This window comes from Uloborus diversus, chromosome 5 (assembly GCF_026930045.1).
Source record: "Uloborus diversus isolate 005 chromosome 5, Udiv.v.3.1, whole genome shotgun sequence".
Taxonomy (NCBI): domain Eukaryota; kingdom Metazoa; phylum Arthropoda; class Arachnida; order Araneae; family Uloboridae; genus Uloborus; species Uloborus diversus.
Genome location: NC_072735.1, coordinates 123304976 through 123326463, shown reverse-complemented (window position 1 = coordinate 123326463; position 21488 = coordinate 123304976). Strand labels below are relative to the sequence as shown.

Below are 21488 nucleotides of genomic sequence, written 5' to 3'. Positions count from 1 at the left end.
TCGGCTTGTGAAGGATATGTGCAAGAAACTTATGTTGATTCAAGACTATATTTTCTGCTTATATTGACGGTAATTTTAAAAAAAAGTATGAAGTAAAACTTCTGAATCACTTGTAAGTAATAAAATTTTGCTACTGCAATGCTAACTATTTCATATGCTGCCAGGAATAAATGTGATGTCTATTTTATATTTTCAAAATCTATATTTTGCAATATATTTTTATTTTGCCATTTAATAGTTATTAAACCGAGTGTTTTTACGTATTTAATTCAATTATTCCTTTTGTATACGTCATGAAGCATATTCAATGATTTATTATTTTGTCAAGTGACATTTATGTAGAGCTCTTAATTTTCTTTACACATCAGCAACTTTCAAATAAAAATTTCGATGCAGAAGTCTAAAATAATTGAAAATGGAAAAAAAAATAGAGACTTTTACCCTGTTCGAAGAAAGAAGTCTTGTTAGCTTGCTGCCCAATGTGACCATGCATTTATTTTTATTTTTATTATTATTTTTTAAATTTAGTTGTTGACCATAAACAATCTTTTTCATTATCACGATCAATAACATGCTCTGGGCTCAGATGAGCTGACACCAGGGAATTTTCCAATAAATATTCAGAGCCCTTGTAAAATTATTTACTCTGTTGCTGGTAATAAATGCTTTAAAGTTTAAACGACTAAACCTGGTCCTTTCTGCCTTCTTTGCTCTGACAGCACACAGGTGTCAATCTAGGCTTTCTTGACTAGATCTTGTTTTTGAAAAATTAACAAAAAACTAATTGGGTACGGGGTTTAACCAAAAATTCAATACTTTGCAACCATTTTATGTTTTTGTTTGAGTACTCCATTATACTGTTCACACGCGATTTTTATCAGTTGCTGTTGACAATTTTTTTCTTTGGAATTTTTTGAAGAGGTTTTACACATCAATCATGCTGCAGTTGATTTTTCTTTTAAAATTCAGAATTGCACCCACTACAATTAATTTGCGGGTATTGATATTTTTGGCCAGTTGTATGTGGGATAACACATACATCATTGTAAATTGCATATTATTAAAATCATACTTGCTGAGTTTTTTTTACTGTTATTAATTTAGTAGAGAAAATGTTAAAATCGGCATAATAATTTTTTTTTTTTTTTTTTGTGCTTGGTGGAGAAAAGCCTTTGGACAATACCTGCTTTGCCCATGAGATAAAAAGGGCCCCGGGGTGTAGATCCTACATTGTTACCCACCATATTAATTCGACAGTTCCAGTACTGATCGAAATCATTGAAATCATTGCGAAATCTTAGAGTTGCGCAATGTAGGAATTTTTTCGTCGTGATGCATCACCAACCGTACATTGCAGTGTTGCAATGCATCAGAATGTTTTTTTAACCTTAAACTTGCTTCTTCAAATTTTACAAAATATATATGAGGAAAAAAAATTTCTATACAGTTAGTGATGTAAAATACCCGGGTATTTATTTTTAGGGGTAAATACCCAGGGTATATACCTGGGTAAGTACCCAAAATGGGTATTTACCCGGGTATTTATTTCAAAAATTTATATTCAACTAAAATACTTTTCTGTATGTATTCCACTATGTATATATACAGAGTGTTTTGTTTTAACCTTCAAGACCTCTATTTTTGCAACCGTTAGTCCTAGATGTGTACTTGCAATCCCCAAAGCAGAATACTACTAAATTTGCAACGTACGTCGCAGAACAGATGCCTGAGCTGCAGAACAATTCTGTTTAAATGTGAGAGGAAAACTGACAAATTTTCTGCAGAAATTCTGTAAATTTCTGCAGAAATCGCGGTGCCGAAAATCTGCAGAAACTGCGGTGCAGAAAATTGCAGAAACTGCGGTGCAGAAAATCTGCAGAAACTGCGGTGCAGAAAATCTGCAGAAACTGCGGTGCAGAAAATCTGCAGAAACTGCGGTGCAGAAAATCTGCAGAAACTGCAGTGAAGAAAATATGTAGAAACTGCAGATTTTCTACACGTATCTTCCAACTCAAGATAGAATTTTGCAGAAATTCTGCATAATTCTTAAAATTAGAAGAAAATCTAAAATTCTTGCAAATTACGATAATTTGGCGGAAAGCTCGCGATGTTGAATTCAATAAGTCCTTTGTAGCACTTTCCCAATCGATCATCATCCATTTCATTTTCCGCCACACACGTATGTTTTGGAAACATGCCAACATTGAAACACGTCCATCGCCAGAAATTGCGTGTCACATTTGAGATTTCAATCCCTTTGCATCCAGAAAATATTTCAAATATTTAGAAAGTTTTGAAGTGTTTTTTTTATATAAAACCAAAACTCTACTCATTTCATTTATTATTTCAGTAATTTTTTTTATTTAAAAGCATTATTTTAATTACTCTTTCATGCCATGCAAAATTAACCAAAAAAATGTGGTTTGATACCTAGGTTCAGATTTTTAGAAACTTTGTATCTTTGCTCTTTCTATGCATTTTAGAAAGCATATAAATTATTTTTGGAGAATCTCAATTGGTTTAGGTTTGACACTTTGTTAAAGTTTTTTTTGATTTTATAGTTTTCATGATCAACTAATTTTACAAATTCAGTGCTCTTTAATTAGTCATTTGGTTGAAAGCTGTGAAGTTTCCGGAAATATATCTCATTTTCACAGTAACAAACAGCAACAGTCCAGTTATATATACATATATATATATATATATATATATATATATATATATATATATATATATATATATATGAAACGATTTTGATTTTTGGCACGCAATTTGTGGAAAATGTCACGTTTTTTCGCGTACAATGCTTGAAGTACTTGCAGAACAATTTTGGTCAAATGATTTTACGTTGCAGAACATTGTAAAGTATTCTGCTTTGGGACTTACAATTGCAAAAATGTTCAAAATCAGATGCAGACTTAAGATATTGAAAATTTGAAGTAAAAATAAAAATGAGTAAAAAAATACAAATTTTAACTTTTTACACGGGCCTCTGACTTGTTGATATTTAGGGAAATAATATACCACTGAAAAACAATTACAAAAAAAGTTTGTCATTAGTACGACCAATATTCACTCAGATATGAAACGCAGCGTTTTGTAACTTACACCATTTTACACTCCCCGTCAGTAACATCTTTTGGGGGAAAATATAGCAGTTAATGAGTGTTTATATAAAATTATATGTGTGCAGAGTGATTTTTCAAATTGTTCAAGGTTTTGCAGCGTGTTTTGCGTATCACGGCATAACATTTGCATGAATTTTTGAGTAGAAATGAAAAATATAATACCTTGTGTTTTTTATTTTGCCAACCTGTCATTATTCTGAAAGGGTAATAAGTTCTAATCTCATCTTCTGCATGGTCCCTTAAAACTTTCAAATGGAATATCTCCTTGAGTTTTCATTGCACAAATGTCAAGTTTTTTTGTGTCAGTAAGTTTTAAATTCAGATCATTTCCCTAAATATAAGTTAGGGGACCTAGAGCCGTATAAAAAGTTAAATTTTGTATCATTTGACTCATTTTTATTTTTGCTTCAAACTTCCAATATCTTTACTCTGAATCTGAATATTTTTGCAATTGGAAGTAAGCATCTAAGACTAACGGTTGCAAAAATAAAGGTCTTGCAGGTTAAAACGAAACACCTTGTATAACCAACTATATACAAAACAATAAATTTTTCCCTAAAATTTGTATTTTGATCACATATTTAAAGAATTATTGTGTGAAACAACTCAGCAATCTAATATGATATTCACATTAAATGTGTTGGATATGCCTAATCAATGTTGATAGCCAAATTTCACATGTAAAAAGCAATTCTACAAAAAGTAAAAAGCTTAACTGGTTACAAAAAAAAAAAAAAAAAAAAAGCAAACATATTCTTCAATTATGGCATTGAAAAGAAAGATTCTTTGGTTCGTGATATGTTTCTTTCATAATTTCATTAAGTCTTTTGATAAAAAATATTATAAACTGTGTAATACATATGTATGTATCAGTTTTACCAATTATTTCATATTTAGATTTAAAAAAAAAATTCTCATTCACTTTTTGCATTTTTTTGTAAAATACCCAGTTTTTGGGTATTTACCCAGGCCTTGGGTAAATACCCAAAAAATATTTACCTACCCACTGGGTATTTACCCGATCCACATCACTATATACAGTAGAATACCTTTACAACGCTGACCTATATAACGCAATTCTCTATAACCCGCACAACTTTTCAGAAGTAAACAATAGGTTTTGATGTCTGAAAAAACCTCTCTGTTTTGCTTTGCAGTAAGAGAAATTAATAGGAAAATTAAATTTTGAAACAATTTTTTATGTTTCCATCTTAATTTTCATTAAAGCTTTTTAATGAAAATTAATATTCACAGTAAACAGAAAATACCAGATGGCTCTTGAAAATGCAGCTGTTAATCAAACCATGAAGCTAGCAGAAGGGCAGGATACTTCACTTGTGAAACATATTTATTTATGAATGACTAACTGTAATATTATTACTTTAATACTCATCAGACCCGGACTGGTCGTAGACTTGACCGAGATATTTCCCGGAGCGCCCTCTCGAAAGGCACCCTTCTGTTGGTTTCTTATTTTCCAAAACAATATTTTATCAAAATGGAAACAAATTATGTGGAACCAAGAAGTGATTTTGCATTCGAATGTTTTCACATGTAAAAGCAATATTCTTTGTGTATAAAATGTTCTCTTTGACCCTTATAAAGGCAATTAGTCCCCTCTCATTTCGTAAACGGTTTGCTCCCAGGGCACCACTAACCACTGTGGCTTATCTTTTGCTCCAAGGTTCAATACTGAGAACAAAATGAACCCATGTTGTTTCCTGAATAAAAAAGGGATGTGAGAGCAGGGCCTCGCCAAGCCTGATCGGCGCCGTCGTGCAAATGTCTTTTGGGCGCCTCTATGCTCTGGCGTTCAAGGGAAATATAGTTGACACCCGGAGGGTAGCTTTGTAGACAAATATAAAATTAAAAAAAAAAATACGTTTGACATTTAATTTACACAAAAAATAGTATGTTAATATTTAATTTCGCAATATGGTGTACGCTTTTACTTCATATGTATCTCGAAATTATTCTGAATTCAGCAGCTTCTCTGATATGATAATAATGTGTTTTGGAAGAAGAAAATATTTTAATATCTAAGTTAAAGCCACTTTGAATATCTATTTAATTTATAAGTGATGAATAATAATAAAAAAAAACTTTTATGCTTGTCAAAACATGACAACAGGAGCAGTGGCGCAACTAGAAAATAGTTTTAGGATGCACAAATTGAAAAAAAAAGAAACTCTTTTAGTAAGAGGGGGTCCGGTGTTCTCCCCCAGAAATTTTTTGAAATTTTCAGTTTGAAAAAACGCAATTTTAAACGGTCTTTGGTAGTGTTATGAGGAAAAAGGGTACAAGGAGGGAGGCTTTGTAGACAAATATAAAATTTAAAAAAAAATACGTTTGACATTTAATTTACACAAAAAATAGTATGTTAATATTTAATTTCGCAATATGGTGTACTTTTTACTTCATACGTATCTCGAAATTATTCTGAATTCAGCAGCTTCTCTGATATGATAATAATGTGTTTTGGAAGAAGAAAATATTTTAATATCTAAGTTAAAGCCACTTTAAATATCTATTTAATTTCTAAGTGATGAATAATAATAAAAAAAAACTTTTATGCCTGTCAAAACATGACAACAGGAGCAGTGGCGCAACTAGAAAATAGTTTTAGGATGCACAAATTGAAAAAAAAAGAAACTCTTTTAGTAAGAGGGGGTCCGGTGTTCTCCCCCAGAAATTTTTTGAAATTTTCAGTTTGAAAAAACGCAATTTTAAACGGTCTTTGGTAGTGTTATGAGGAAAAAGGGTACAAGGCACTCTGCGGAAATTTATAGAAGTTGAAGCCTTAAAATGTGATTGTATCGGCCATGTTTATTGACGTTAAAAAAAGGAATGGAACTCTGGGATTCAATCCGATCGTTTTTTTTATTTTGAAAAATAGATAGAAATTAATTCTTTTTCTCCAATCCAATTTTTCGAAATTGAACTTCCAAAAAGTCCAATTGTAGACAACTTTGAAGCTTTTTACAAAAACGGAATTCTGGATCTCCCCCCTGAAATTTCTTTCAAAATTAAAGTCCTAAAAACCTGAACAGTATTCCATAATAGTAGGAGAAGTGGTTCAGAGTCTATTCTAACTTAAATTTTTCATAAGTCATGTTTGAAATACCTAATTTTTGATGATATTTAAGGAAGGATGCTCAGAGCCCCAAAGCAGAATACTTTACGATGTTCTGCAACGGAAAATCATTTGACTAAAATTGTTCTGCAAGTACTTTAAGCATTGTACGCGAAAAAACGTGACATTTTAAACAAATTGGGTGGCAAAAATCAAAATCTTTTCACATAGTTTTTTTTTTAACTGGACTGTTACTATTTATTTTTGTGGAAATGAGATATTTCCGGAAACATCACAGCTTTCAACCAAATGACTAATTAAAGAGCACTAAATTTGGAAAATTAGTTGATCATGAAAACTATAAAATCAAAAAAACTTTAACAAGGTGTCAAACCTAAACCGATTGGGATTCTCCAAAAATAGTTTATATGCTTTCCAAAATGCATAGAAAGAGCACAGATACAAAATTTTATAAAAATCCGAACCTAGGTGTCAAACCACATTTTTTGGTTAATTTTACATGGCATGAAGGAGCAATTAAAATAATGTTACTAAACAATGAAATTACTGAAATAATTAATAGAATGAGTTGAGTTTGGGTTGCATGTAATAAAACACTTCAAAACAATTAAAATATTTTCTGGATGCAAAAGGATTGAAATCTTAAACAAGACACGCAATTTCCAGCGATGGACATGTTGGCATGTTTCCTAAACATGCACGGCGGAAATTGTAGTGGATGAAGATTGATTGAGAAAAACCTACAAAGGACTAATCGAATTCAACATCGCGAGCTTTCCCCCAAATTATCGTAATTTGAGACAATTTTAGATTTTCTACTAATTTTAAGAAATTTGCAAACTCTACAGATTTTCTGCACCGCAGTTTCTGCAGATTTTCTGCACCGCAGTTTCTGCAGATTTTCTGCACCGCAGTTTTTGCAGATTTTCGGCATCGCGGTTTCTGCAAATTTTCGCCACCGCGGTTTCTGCAAATTTTTGGCACCGTGGTTTCTGCAGAAATTTCAATGAAATTTGCAGAATTTCTGCAGAAAATTTGTCAGTTTTCCTCTCACATTTGAACAGAATTGTTCTGCAGCTCAGGCATCTGTTCTGCGACGTACGTCGCAAATTTAGTAGTATTCTGCTTTGGGGGCTTAGAGGCTCTCGCCTGAATATTTTCTGAAACTGAAGTTTTAAAAACGTGATTGTAAGACAATATTTGGTAATATTAGGGCCGGCAATCTTTCGAAATTGAAGCTCTAAAAACGCAATTTTAAGTGATTTTCGAACGGAGTTTCAAGATATGTTGTTTCGTATTCGGGAGCTTTCACGAAATTTTGCCAAATTGAAGATCTTGTAACGAAATTTGAGATGCTCCGTAGTGTTTTTGGTGGGGGGGGGGGGGGGGGTATTTGGCAGAGTAGCCTTTATAAAATTTTCTTATTTTATGGCGAACTAGAAAAAAGAAAATAAATAGGATGGAGGGAGAGTAGCTGATCCATTTGTGGATATGAAAGTTTTAACCCAACATCATTATTTTTTCCTTATTAAAATCACTTTGTTGGATGCGTTCCCCCCCCCCCCCCCCTTCAGTAGTAAATAATTAAAAAAAAACCATTCAACTAAGCATTCTGGAGAAGACAGGGCACCGGGTGGTGCAACCAAAGAGGTGTCCTCTGGATCTTTACACCCCTCTGGTTGCGTCATGGAACAAGAGGGTACTGATTATATTTCAGAATTAAAGGATAATATTGCAGAGGATTTCCGCTTTAAAATCTGAAATTGAAACTTGCTGTTAAAACGAATGCTTCTAACTTACGAAATCGTTAAAAAGGCATTGCATTTAATATCTAAAACAAACATTGTCCAAAGCTCTTTCTTTAATTTAATACACAAATAGTTGAAGAAAAAGAGGTAGAGGAATTGAGTAATTATGGTCAAGTCGTTACTTTTCAGAACTAAAAAGTTAATCTAAATCATTGTCTGCAATAGATGCATATTACGCACAAGTAAATAATATGCAAATGTGCTTAGCGTATTTTTTGATGTATGATAACATGATGCAGTAAAACTACCACGATTAGTAGTTAACCCATTCCATGACCAGCCCGAAACCACTTAACGCACATGCCGCAGATAACGAAAACGGAGTTGCTTTTTGCTACGTTGTAACAGCACTTTTCTCCCCATTTTGCTATCGGGATTTTAATGTTGTTTTTCCTGTTGAGCTTGCATTTGAAAATCGCTTCGCTTTATTAATTTTTAGGTGCTAGATTAAGTATTGCAATAAAATATGAGGTTGCTAATATGTGCTAAAATATTTATTAAATTTACACAGTAAATAACGGGAAAATAATAAACAATAGAGGATAGGACGAAAAGCAATTATTTTTATAACACTAATTATTTTATTGATTTATTTTTCTTTTTGCTTTTATCTCAGTATATCTTCTTTTTTCTCTTTTTAAACACTTAAGAAATCAAAACTGTTAAATGTAAGAAGATCTATCTTTCAAAAAGGCTCAACAAAAGATTCTTCAAACAATTGATCGATCCAACCTGTGAGCATGGGAATTGAATGGACAAAAACGCTTTAACTGTGGGAATGACTTTCTAAGAGGATAAAAAGTGTTCTTCGGTTCTTTTGATATATTGTGACCCTTCAAAACGACCAATGAACACAGAGCCGGTCGGTTCTTTTATCGTAACTCTGACTTTTAAATCCTTTCTGAGTGTCCAAATATCAGTTGCTCAAGCGTGGGAAGTATTTTAAAGATAAATGATTACAAAAGATCAAATTTTGCGGCTAATCCCTTATTTCCCTAAAGGATACTTTAGTGCATGTAACTAAAAGCCCCCAGCTGAGAGAGGAATAACAGAGACAGCCTGGGAGAGGTCGAATCGCTAAGGAGGTGTCCCTCTTGGTGTCTTGCGGTCAGACCTTCCACATTATTTTCTTACAACAAAACAGTTTGAATCAGAAAGGAATTTCAAAGCAAGCTTTACTGCTTGTATTTGGGAATATGTCTTCAGAAGAAAAAAAAAAGAAAATCTTGCTTGAAATCGAGTCGGGTTGTTTTTTATCTTTTAAACATACTTGGATAAATTTTAGTTAGTTTCATGCCAATTTGATTATTGAAAAGAAACCAAATATTTTATTCCTATTTTTAAAATTTCATAAAAGAAGGTGCAATTAAAACATTGGAGCTATTTTAAAACAATAAATAAAACCTAAAAAAGAAAGGGAGAAAAGGAATGTTTCGTTTTGTATGAGTAAAGCGAAAAGAACTCAAGATATTATCATTTCATTTGTATTGTAGTATATATATATTTTTTCATGGCCAACTATTACATATAGTCAATGCGGTCGTCATAATTTTTGTTTGTGAAATTAAAAATATTCAAAACCGTATCACTAAAAATCCATCAAAGGATGCCGCGAATATAAAAAGTTATTATTTAAGTTTGAAAATATCATCATTTAAAAATAAATAAAATAAAAAATAATAATAGTATAAAAATAAATAAAAAGCGTAGTAAACACATTATAATTAAAGAAAAACATACTCGTAAAAATTAAGATACAGTGGCTCCCAAAAGTGTTCGTACACCTTGAAATTTTGTAGTAAAACCAAAATAACGCAAAACTGAATTTGAATATGAAGTCCATTTTTTTCTTCACACCATTCCTATGTCATTCTGAATAAAGCCCAGTAGTTTTTTTTTTTTAATATTGCCAGATTTTTTTTTTTGAGTTTTGTCAAAATACGAAGAGACAGAGAAAAAATACGCCACAAAAGTCATCGTACACTGAAATATTTTCGAATAAATTCATGATTAAAATTATCATATGTGTTTTTTTTTTATTATTTTTGCATGGTAATGACACTGTAAAGTTATTTGCTTTTATTTTTTTGTTTATTTATTCCCTAGTATTCTGCTTATTATTTTTAAATGACTGGTATGCGTAGAAAACAACAAATGCAATTCAAAATTTGTTTTTTTCCCTCACAGTAGCCGAAAAATTGGTTTTAAATGTCTCTAAATTCGTTAATTTATACCATTCTACAGTGAAGTGCTTGATAAAATGCTTTTAAGACAAGAATCAGATCGAAAACAAGGTAAGAAAAGGTCAACTGGCAAATTTAACAAAGCATGATCGGAAGTTTACAGTTTAAAAAAATTATGAAAAATACACATTTGAGTGCTGAAAAGTTTCTACAGAATTGAATGAAACATTTTACATTTAATTTTCACCTAAAATTGTTCGCCAAGTTCTCTGATTAGCTGTATTAAAGGGGACCTCTTCCCGCAGATATTTTCTTGTTCGTGCGAAAAACAGTAATCCTTTGCTTTCCGCCGTAAAATTAATGATAAAAAAGCTCAAAACGTGTTGAAACAACGTCTTACTTATAGATGAAAATATATTTAATATTTTGGGTTCAATTGTTGTAGAATTGTCAATAGAAGAAAAAATGAGGAATTTAATCTTAAGAACTTAGCTGGGTCAGTTAATCAGGAGAGTGAAGGTGTTCTTATGTGAGGGTACATAACAGCATCAGGACTTAGAAATTTGGAATTTTTTGATGAAATAATGAATCATCATGCTGTTCATTTAAATATTTCAAAAAACAATTTTAAATTATTAGCCCAAAATTTGGCAATCGGAAACAACTTTGTTATTTTTATCAAGATAACGATAAGTACACATTTTCGTTTTGTGCCTCAAAAATTGTCCTTAAACTTAGAAATATCTCCTCAATCGCCAGATTTAAAATTAATGCAACATATATGGAGATATCTGGTGGCTAGTTTACGAAAATACGCCATTGAAACGAAAAGCGAACTAGAAACAGTAAGACTCGAAGTGCGGCTGAACACTTATTGAGAAATTGCCTTAAAAAAAAGAAAAAACAATGAAATCTATTCCCAGACATTTAAAAGCTGTTGTTGATACTGCATGGTATTCTACTAAATAATAATTTTGTAAAAAATTAGATTAATTACTAATTTTTTGACATTTTTACAAAGTGTACAAAGACTTTTGTGAAAGAAAATTTCTGTCACGTTTTGGTTTTTGATTTTTAAAAAATTAAGTTTTAATGTTTTATTAAAAATTTTTGTGTAGTTTTGTTAAAAATAGATCATAGACCTTATAATTAAATACATATTCCGAAATATTAACTCTAACCAATGCATAGGGGCCTATTTCATTCTTGTAGGTGTACGAACACTTTTGGGAGCCAATGTATATAAGAGAATTTAAAAAAATATTATTGCGTAAAATAAATTATAAAATTTGAGGATTATGAAACATTTAGTTAAGGATGCTTGTGTAAGACGGTGGGTCTTTGATTACAAGAAAAAAATATTTCCCTTTCTTTGCTTTATTCAATCATAGAAATATTGGTAAAATGAGTAAGGAAACATTTTCACACTTGTTGATTATGAGTTCAAATGCCAGAATGCTAAGAAACCAAGCTTCCACGAAAAGATAAAAATGTATTGCCTGAATATTTAAAGCATTATACGTGTCCCATCCAAGAGTACTTGAAATGTTAATATCTTAGTAAAATAAAATAAATTAGAACAACAGTTTCTTAAAATACTATAAGTTACATCCCTTTTGGCTAAGGAAAAGAGCTTGATTACCTATCCCCTAAAAGCACCAGAACCCAACAGAGAAGTGCAATAACAGGGTTCTGCTCCTGGAAGTACCGCCGACACAAAGTTTCTGGAAGTTTCGGCCGCAGCAAAAACTGCTAGAAACGCCGTGACTACACAGGTTTGTCGAAGGCAGTTAGGAACCATTTTCTTGCGACGAGCCTGAATCGGCCGGGGCAAGGAATGGGTTAAAAATCACAAAAAGACATATTGCACGACTTATAATATAATATATTGTTGGGGAGAATTTCTAATCTAATAATATCTCCCCAATGTTTCTTTGATACTAGCAGAGTGAGTTCGGAAATAAGACTAACAAACTATTTCTAACTTTCATGAAGTTGATTTAAACTAGGGATGCACCGGATAGTGATTCTGCCGGATACCGGATATCCGATGCCCCCTTACCTGCTGGATTCGGATATCCGGCATTTCGATTGCATTGCATGTTCGCATATTTTCTACAATGCCGTTTCAAGACAATAAATCAAACTTGTTCCACATATCATTTCTTTAAAAACATGTTAAGTACATTCAAATGTACTTTTTCAGAGCCTCTATATTTTAATTTAGGAATTGTGCTGTATGTAAAATGAAGCATTAAAATATTGTTTTATTTCGACTGATTTTTTCGAAAGAGACAAACTTTCGGCAAAAATTAATTCTGTATGTAATGTACACATGGTTTAAACTTTTAATTATTCATAGTTGAAATCTTAAAGGTCGTATAATGAGTCGTATTTGTTATTAGATTTGCATGATGTGTAGAAATTTTTTAAAACTTCATCATAAAGTAATACATTTTCTTGTTTCCAATTTAGAAATAACAAAAATTAAAATTTTGCTTTGAAATCATTTTTATTACAGATAATACACGTGTAAAATTTTTCTAACATGCAAGTTAAAAAAGAAAATATTAAAACAGGGGCAGTTTGACTCAAAAAATAAATAAATAAACTTAAATAATCAACTTAAAATTTTACTTTAATTCCAGAAATAAAGGTACATTTTCTCTAAAGATGCAAATTAGCATCTTAAATACAGGGGTGCCCCCCCTAAGATCAGGGGTGATTGTGAGTTCATCAAAAAATACCTGAAAGTTTCAAAGCGAGAACAGGGGGGGGGGGTAATCTTTGGCCCCTATTACTTAAGTGCACCTATGCCATAGTATTAAATAGTTCAATAGTCAGAGTCAAAATAGTGTGTGCACATTTGATTAAAATTTTAATGGGTTACAAAGTTACTTTTGAGCTGGTGTTATACAAAATTATCTTGACATTTGTCCATCTTAAGGGATAGGTGTCCATCTTAAGGCTCTTGCAGGTATATTTGATGAGTATTATATAATTTTTTAAAAATTGCGGCGGTAGGGAGATAAAAGCATAACAAAAAAAAAACAACATAATTCCGGTATTTTCGGACATAAAAATACCGGAAATAAGTCCGAAAATACCGGAAATTCGGTAAAATACCGGAACACAATCACCCCTGTAAGATCAAGGGCTCACCCCCTAAAAACCATAAATACCCCCCCAAATAGAAAGCCCCCCCCCAAAAAAAAGAGAAAACACCCCTAACCCCCCCCCCCAGCTGGGCAACCCAGTTAACAAATTAATAAACTTATGCTAAAATAATCAACTAAAAATTTTACTTTAATTCCAGAAAACAAAGATTCACTCTCTCTAAAGATGAAAATTAGCATCTTAAATACAGGGGTGCTCCCCTACGAGCAAGGGCCCACCCCTAAAAACCATAAATACCCCCCCCCACCCAAAGAGAAAAATACCCCTAAAACATCCCCCCCTAGGTGGGCACCCCAGTTAAAAAATTAATAAACTTATGCTAAAATAATCAACTGAAAATTTTATTTTAATTCCAGAAAACAAAGATTCACTCTCTTAAGAGATGCAAATTAACATCTTAAATACAGTATTAAGAGTCGTTCTCAACGCGTTCACTTTTTAAAAACAAATTAATAAACTTATGCTTAAATAATCAACTCAAAATTTCCCTTTAATTCCAGAACATAATGATTCACATTATTAAACTAGTATGTTGTGGCCATCACGAAACTTTCTTCTATATTTTTCTTTTTTTTTTCTGATCCCTCCCCATGCTTGACAATATGCAATATTCCCAACAAAAACAAAATTACACATGCAAAAACTAGACGACCATCCCAATGTCTGAATTATTGCAAAAGCAAAGCAAAGAGCGAAAATTGAAAGTTATTTTAAAAGCCTTGCTTGAATTAATTATAAATATTTTGTTAACAAACATAAGATGGCAATAGTTAAAAATTTTAAATCATTGAGATAATATTTTCGATCATTTCCATACAATTAAAATCACGAGAAATACGCAGACGACAATCTATTACGATTTATCTTTCTTATTGTTGCATTAGTAAAGCTATTTTTATTCGCAAAAAAAAATAAATAAATAAATCAACACCTTTTGGAGCGATTGGCGTCAAAATTGAACCAAAGCCTGTTTACATATGGATTAACATATATTCCAAATTTCAACCAGAACTTAGTATTACTTCTTGAGATAGGGCACTCACAATGGAAAAAAAGAACGGGTGATTGCACTACTCCCTTTCTAGCTGTTGACCCCAAAATAAAATCAGCTCTTATACTCACTAAGGGCTACTTGCCGATAAATTTTTCTTTCATTCCGTTCATTATTTCTTGAGATACAGGAGTCACAATTGACGACAAAAAACGTTCTATAGCTCAACCCCGTTTGAGTTATTGACACCAAAATTGAATCAGCACTTCTTCCTGTTGATGGCAACATATGGACCAAATTTTGTTTGATTCCGCCAGTTACTTCCTGAGGAATAGCAAGCACGTGTAACTCAAAAAACGTCCCATTGCTCCACCCCCCTGGGAGGAATTCGTGCCGAAAACTAATGGGCACAAGTTCACATAGGGGTACATATGTGTACCAAATTTCGTTCAATTTCATGCGGTAGTTTTTGCTGCAGAGTGGTCACAAAAAACTGGTCACACACAGACGTGACACACACACAGACGTGACACACACACACACACAGACAGACATTTTCCAAAAATAGTCGAAATGGACTCAGCACACCTCAAAACGTTTGAAATTCGAAAATTTGCATGAATCCAATACTTTCTTCTATATATTAGATATAGAAGAAAGTAAAAAGGAACTGATGTGATATACCCCACCCTTGGCGACTTTTTCCTGTTGGCGCCAAGAAAGCATCGCCAAGAAAACGATGTATGACGACATATGTCATACATTGTTTTTAGCGATGCTTTTTTTAGCGCCAACAGGAAAAAATCAGATAAAAAAACATGATCAAAGCACTTCAGAACACAATATATATAAAAACAACATAAAACCACAACAAAAAACATCACGAATATACTCTTCAAAAGTACCAGAGACTAGAAAGATTTTGTACACAAAGAACAATTACTAGAAAGTATTTAAAATGCTTAAATTGACAAATTACTATAACAGCTCACCAATGAAATATGTACCAATAAAAATGAAAGCTATTTTCCAACATGCATTTCATCGAACAAAAACTTTTCTCATACTCTGCTAAAAAAGTGATTCAAATCGCGATGTTTAAAGCGGAAAACATCCCCAAAATCCATAACTATTTCAGCCAAAAAAGCGCTTAGTTACTCAAATTTCGATGTATGAAAAGTAGAAATGTCTCAACAAAACATCCTAAACACAAACAATACAAAAATACCATACATTTATTTGCTATACAGACATATGCTCTCAAAATACCTATTATATTTCACATAACACCTTTATATTTTTATAAAATGCTGGAGTCAACTTATTTTCAGAAATTCAGTACCTAAAAAAGGCACGTTAATAGAATATGTCTAAATAATTAGTGGCATCGATAGGAATTAACTTTTAGAACAAAATAACTGTACTATTTTTGTAAAATTAATTTACATACAGTAAAAATAAAGTTAAAAACTACAAGAATCCCTCAAGGATTTGTAAAAAACAAAGAATTTCGGAAGTGAGAGTTTTTTTTTAATTCTAAAATAAAGAACTTACCTTTTTATGGTATAAATCCTCACACTCAGTTCAAAACAAAATATCATATGACAATGGCACGTTTCAGATACACACCTTGTTGGAGTTAACTTTTAATTAACTTTCAAGTTTGAAAAAACTGGCATTTTCTAATGTTTTTACTTCAAAACACAACTACTGAATTTAAACTAACACAAAATAAGCTTTCCTGTAAGGTATATTGCACGAAACAACACGTATCTCTCCTGCGTGAAACCGAGTAAACAACCCAAGTAAACAAGTTTGAACAAGATTGCCTTCGCATTGCCAAACACAGGTTAGTTTCACCAGGGATGCCATGCTTAAAAAATTATCGCCTCGTTGGCGAGAAAAATTTTTCAATTTCGTGCAAAAAATCGGATGTCGCCAAATGGGGGGGTATATCACATTTATACCAGTAAAAATGCTCGTTCTCAACATGTTAACAATTTTTTTTGAACATAAATAAAATTATACTTTAATAATGAACTGAAAATTTCACTTTAATTTCAGAAAATAAAGATTCACATTCGTAAATGATGCAAATTAATATTTTAAACAAACTATTAAGAGTCGTGTTAAACACGTTCACGCTTTTAAAAATAAATTAATAAACCAATTCTTAAATAATCAACTTGAAATTTTACGAAATTCCAAAAACTAAAGTTACACATTCTTAATGATGCAAATTAATATCATATATATAATATTAAAAAATATGCTAAACATGTTCAATCTTTCTTAAATGAATTTATAAATTTATATTTGAACAATGTTTATAAATGTAATATATTTGTAAATGTTTAAGCGGCAAGCGATCTCATCTAAATCTGAAGAAAGCAATCCTAGCCTCAGTATAAAGAGCAAAAAGTCTGAACTAAAACTATCACGTCATTAGTTTCAGTTCAGATCTAAATAGCCCTATATTATAATCAAAAATCATGAAGCAGAACTGATGTCATCAGTTTTAGTTTAGATCTAAACCAAAACTTATTGGTCTGTGTTTTGCTAAGTCTAAATGCAAAGCAAAAGTAATAGAAAAAATGACAAGACTAGAAATTAAAACTGAAAAAAATAAATAAATAAATAAAAAGCTCTCTCCGTTTTTTCTTTATTTATATTTTTAGTTCATACAGAGATTATTTGAAGCCTGAGAATTCGAATTTCACTTGCCCGATCTGCCACCCTCCTTTCTCCTTCCTCTAAAATGTGTTATGCTTTCAATAAAATGAATTGTACGTTTGTTCTGAGATTTTTTTTTTTGTGGATGGTTTTTTTTTTCCAGGTAGATTTCAACTCATTTTTACGGAAGTGGAATAATTTAAAAAAGGGTGAGAAAACTTTTACGGATAACTAAAAATTGAAAAAATACAAACGCAACAAAGAATTTTGGATATAAATGAATGCAATGAAAGGATTTTAGCATATGTAGAAATATACAAGTAAATATAATTTCGAAAATAGTTCGTTTGTACAACTGCGCGTGCTGGGTGCAAGCATCGACTACGTCATTGGTCAGTACATATTAGTTTCTTGATGGTTCTTCATCCTTTTAGTTATCACTGAAAACGGAAGTTTCCACACCGTACTACTCTAAATATTGCTTTGTTTCAGTGCAACTATTCCTCATTTTTCATTAGTTTCTTTCATTCTTCGTTTTAATGTTCATGAGATATAATGGCACCAAAGCGTGCATTATTAAATTATTAATACACTGTAACTATATTATTGTTTTATTTACATGTCTCTCTCCCATTGACCATTAATTTTGTACATCGTAACAGAGTTTTATGTTGAATAATACAGTTTTCTTTATGCAAGAAACGGTAATATATAGTTAAGAAATGATTCAAAATAGTGTGAGAGGTGTTTACAAATGCCTAAAATTTTTTTAGTGTGTTTCTAAAAATCCGAATTCATACATTTTTCTACTACGCTAAATTTTAACTTACGCGAGAGGAGTAGTGGAATGCATTCCTCCCGCAAGTTGGAACTTGACAGCATTTTAATTTTCAACACGGCCGCTCCTCCAACTTCAAGCGCTTTGATATGAACCATTTCAAGGTCGACTTTTCACTTCAGTGTGTTAAAGCAGAGAGAGTGAGAGAGGGAGGGAGAAATTATTGGCAACATGCCGTCAGCAGATTCACGAAGGGGAGGGGGGGGGGAGGCGAGGAAATGCCAGAAGCTAGGTTGGAAGAGGAATGGTCATTTTTGAAGCAGCAATTAAAAGAGAAAGCATCATCAAAAAGTTTATGAAACAGTGAAAGCTTTAACTGGAATTTTTGCAAAAGTAAATTCAAAATTAAACCCTCATTTCGTACCGGATAACCCCACATCAACCCCGGATATCTCTTACATTTTTACCGGATAACTGCCCGGATATCCTGCAAAAAACTGTCGGATATCCGGATCCGGAGTGGCTTGCCGGATCGGATACCTCATAGTTCCGGATAGTTCAGCCGGATACCGGATAGTAACCGGATATACGGTGCATCCCTAATTTAAACAATAATGTAAATAGTTAAAACACACTGTAAATGATAAAAATAAATACTAAGAACATAATCTCTCCACATGCTACTTTTGCATGAGATAACTAATGCTGCAATGCAAACTGCATGACTATTGACTAAAAACTTTGATGAAGTAAACCAATTGGGAAATAAGCTAATTCCAGCTCGTCATTTCTAATAAAGGGCGAGCGGCACAAACAGGCAAGTTCGAATGCCGATCGAGCGACCGCCTACAACAACGAGAGATGTTCAAAGAGAGAAAGAACATAAGCCCCGAGCAGTTTAAATATCCCCTGGTTCATTAGCATATCCGAGTCACGTGAACGGACACTCGTCACTGCTATCGTTAAGCACACGTGCCTTCAGATTCCTTCTAGAAGCATCCATGTGAGGTCATCCACAACGGAGTTCCCACCAAAGGTGAACGAAAGTGAAACACATTCGGTCGATTCGACCAATGTGAATGAGTGCTGATAAGAATCTTTTACCCCCGTCATGCAGAATGATTGGTAATACATTATAAGTAAGGAAAAACATTCTTTTACTCTTGGTGTTGTGAGATGATGAGATTTAATTATTTACTGTTGTTATTAACAGGCATTTATGCCTAACACATATTCACCGCAAGAACCAAAACGGGGAATAGCAAATTTCTTGCGCTGCTTCGTATGCTCAACCTTGTGAAATTTTAGATATACCGTAATAACATTCATGGCTCCACATATGAAGAAAAATGCTAATGTATGCATTAATTAGCATCATATGTTTTCAGTGTAAAAGATTGCGCTTTTAAATAGCATATTCAGATACAACAAGGCACTCCCCCCCCCCCCCCATATAGATAGGCAGCAAGGAGAATTGTTTGTTTTATGAGCGGTATAATTTCACAGGTATTTTTTATAGATATGATGAAAAGTTCAATTTTATTTTTTTGGTTGGAGAGTCCCCCCCCCCCCCATTTGGATCATTTTTAATTGGTAGAGCTCGGCGCCTTTTTGACTTCGGCGGCGTCGTGCCCAGCATGACCTTGCACATATGGACGGCGCGGCCCTGTGTGAGAGTGAAGGTGACAGCACATAACTATGGTCAAGAACGGGGGCGGGGGGGTAGAAGGGACACCTGTTGGCCCGAGCCTGAAGGGGGTCCAATATTTTTAAAACTGTGCGTAAAATATAGGGGTAAACAATATGGAGGGGGCCCGGAAAAGTCATTTGTGACGGGCCCCAAAATTTCTGTGCACCCCCCTGGTCAAGAATACGAGAATGGTTTGACTTATTGACTGTACTTAAGTTGCTATCAGAGCGGATAGCATGACTCCCTGTTCTGCTAATGGTCATTATTGCAATAGAAACAAGTAAGATTATAAATAATACTAATTTTGAAATCTGCGCATTAAAAAGTAATGTGGAAAAACACCTCGTAAAATCAATATTTTAGTAGAGGGATGAGCACAATGACTAATGTCGTAATTTTATTCGCTTCAGAAAAAAAAACAGGACAGGACTGTACTTGTGATTCTCAGACTTTTTGATCAAAGCGCCCTTTTTAGAACTAGGATTTTCGCACAGCGCCCTTCCCCAAATAAAAGTGACTTGTACCTAACAGTCAAAAATAAATAAGAGTTGTGTATTTGTATTGAATAGCTCTTATTTATCCTGCAGAGGCTCGGTAAAGATTTAAAAATGGAAAATAGTTTTATAAATAATAAGTCTCTAATTAGTTGAATAAAAATAGTAAAATTTCACAGTGGTCCCAAGAAGAATGCATGGCTGCCTGGGGACATTTGGGGAATTACTAGACGAAACAATAAAGATACTGAACACTTTTAAAGATAAAACATTTTTGGATTTTAAACCAATAGGACGAGATCCCACTGGACTTGACCTATCCTGATCGAATTTCCTAAAATTGTTACTATAGATGAAGAGTAAAAGTTGTAAATAAAAAGTGAAAGAAAGAATCTTTACCTCTTTCACGTGGCCTAACGAGGATTGCCAGGGGTTGAAAGGTGCCTAAAAATGAGTAATTTACCCTAATCGAGTTTCTGAAAATCATTATCATAAATGAAGAGTAAAGGATGGAAATAAAATGGTTAAGTATGGTTGCCTACCTTTTTAGGGTCCCTAATCAGGGCTGTCGGCTAAAAGGTGCCGACAGATGAGAATAATTTACAACTCTCAGAGTTTCCCGAAAGTGTTGTAATAAATGAAGAGTAAAAACTGAATAAAACTCTAAAGTAAGATTACCTGCTTTTTTTCAGTTCCTGAGCAGGGCGGCAGGAGCTAAAAAGTGCCCAAAAATGAGTAATTTACCCTCATCGAGTTTCCCCTCATGTTAACCCTGTGAAAGCTACAATACTGTCTTAGGATGGCGACAGATCAGGGAAAAGTCAGGGATCTTTAGCACTGTAATACTATGAAAAATTTACAAAAGAAATGCAAGAGTGTACAAAGGTGGGAAAAGTTTTAACAACAGAGCAGGTGGCTGCAAGATTGCACACAGAAGAACAGGCAAGAAACACATACACACAAAAAAGATAAATAGAAATAAATAAATATGCAATTAATAAATAAAGAAAGAAAGTGCATTAACAATAATTGACAAAACAACCAATTAAGTAAAAGTGAAAACTAGTGGTTCTCCTAGTTGTTAAATCCAGCCATTGGCGACTGAGTCATTATTAAATTTGTGGAGGGAATTGATTCACGAATTCATAGGTTTAATCACTGAAATCTCAGCTGAAGGTGAATATACTGAGAAGTATATTTATATATGGGACTTATCCTATGTGGCTCCCCAAGAAAGATGACATCGATGATGTGCAGACATCACAAGTTATAAAAATACTACCTCAACCGAACCCGCAAGTCTTTGCCAATACACCTTTTGTTCATAAATTTGATTCAGTAACATTTTTTGTAGTTGTTTTGGATTAAGTTTTTATCCTCCAATGGAATTAAACTTGATTTTTTTTTTAATTTTCCTCATTAGTTACAGTCTAGTTCAGCTTTAAACAGCATATACCCATTTTACCCCAAAG

At 32.9% G+C, this 21488-nt stretch overlaps 1 protein-coding gene across 1 annotated transcript in view; it reads left to right on the top strand.

Annotated features, from left to right (window-relative positions):
• Positions 1 to 21: 21 nt before the first annotated feature.
• LOC129223115 (general transcription factor 3C polypeptide 1-like) overlaps positions 22 to 21488 on the top strand; it is a 41093-nt gene continuing 19626 nt past the window's right edge. Inside the window, exon 1 of the mRNA XM_054857682.1 lies at positions 22 to 112. The gene's annotated coding sequence lies outside the window, so the exon portion shown is untranslated. The remainder of the gene's footprint in view (positions 113 to 21488) is intronic.